The 1,385-nt window shown below is 47.4% G+C and overlaps 1 protein-coding gene across 1 annotated transcript in view; it reads right to left on the reverse strand.

Annotated features, from left to right (window-relative positions):
* RASGRF2 (Ras protein-specific guanine nucleotide-releasing factor 2) overlaps positions 1–1,385 on the reverse strand; it is a 257,973-nt gene that overhangs the window by 40,659 nt on the left and 215,929 nt on the right. The window lies entirely within an intron of this gene.

The following is a 1,385-nucleotide window of genomic DNA, read 5'->3' on the forward strand; positions in this document are numbered from 1 at the left end:
ATGAATATATAAGAATTTTTATGGGCTTACTAGTGGTGAGGCCCAAATCCCACTCTTCCCATTTAGTAAATTGTCCTACCACAGGGATTTCAGGATCCTGGCTCTTGTGATCCTATTGGATGGACTGTCATTACCAAAGACTGTGCAGCAGACACAAGATGGCCTCTGAGAATGTGATAAAGGCAGACCTGGGAACTCCTTCCCTTTGTCTCATATAATGTGTGATACTCGGTAGCTAACTCATATTTTACGTGTCTCACACATTCTGATCTGAGCCGCTCAGGGCCCCATTCTCTCTCTCCAAAACTCCCCTTCCAGACTGCTGGTGAGCCACCGTTGGGAGGTCTGCCCGTTATCTGGTGGTAGGTGGGAAAAGCACTGTGTTTGCATTGAACCAACCAACGAGGCAAAGTGGGGCCTGGCTTTATTTTGCTTGTATAAATTCTACAAGCTGCACCAAAAACACATAAATAGATAACAAGTGGGTGTCCTGTCAGTGTGACACAATTTAAAAACAGAGCAGTAAGAACCAAACATCAAAGGGCATCCAGCAAAACACTTCCTGAGTCAGTCTGAGTAAACACCCCCTGACCTGATACCAGAGTGTCTGATCCCAAAGTGTTGTTTACTTCCAGGGGTACCTGCTGTTTACCTCAGGGGGACACCTGCTCTTTACCTCCAGAGGACACTGTGATGTTTACCTCTGGGTAGGGGGTACCACTGCAGCTGGTGACCTCTCAAGCACAACCCCACTTACAAAGAAGACCCAGCGAAAGGTGCTTAAAGGGTGGCACAGTACAGCAGCCCTGCCATGGCTCACAGGTGGGTGCTGTTGCCTCGAAAGATGAAGAAAGATGTGAGCCCTGTCCCACCATGTCATGTTGTTGGTAGATCTGCAAGAGTGGATGTTGGCAATACACGTGCTTTGATCTGTGTGTTTATACTATTTCTTCCCTTCCTGGGTTCTAATTTCAAGGTTTCAAATTCCTAACTCCAGGGCCGACCCTGTGGCTCACTTGGGAGGGTGCGGCACTGGGAGCGCAGCGGCGCTCCCGCCGTGGGTTTGGATCCTATATAGGGATGGCTGGTGCACTCACTGGCTGAGCGTGGTGCGGGCGACACTAAACCAAGGGTTGTGATCCCCTTACCGGTCACATAAAAGACAAAAAAAAAAATTCCTAACTCCAAAGAGTCAAGAGGTGTTTTACACGTGTAACGACTTAAAAGTTGATATAAAAAAAATCCTTGAAAGTAACCAATGAAGCCACTGAATTACCTGTGCATGCTTTGAGACCCAGTGACGGAGGACATTCAATACTCGATTGGTGGCTGTTCTCCGTATAATAAACTCCTTGTCGCATGTTCTCTCAGTGTTAAATCCTTAG

This window comes from Galeopterus variegatus, unplaced genomic scaffold (genome assembly GCF_000696425.1).
Source record: "Galeopterus variegatus unplaced genomic scaffold, G_variegatus-3.0.2 Scaffold254, whole genome shotgun sequence".
Classification (NCBI taxonomy): Eukaryota; Metazoa; Chordata; class Mammalia; order Dermoptera; family Cynocephalidae; genus Galeopterus; species Galeopterus variegatus.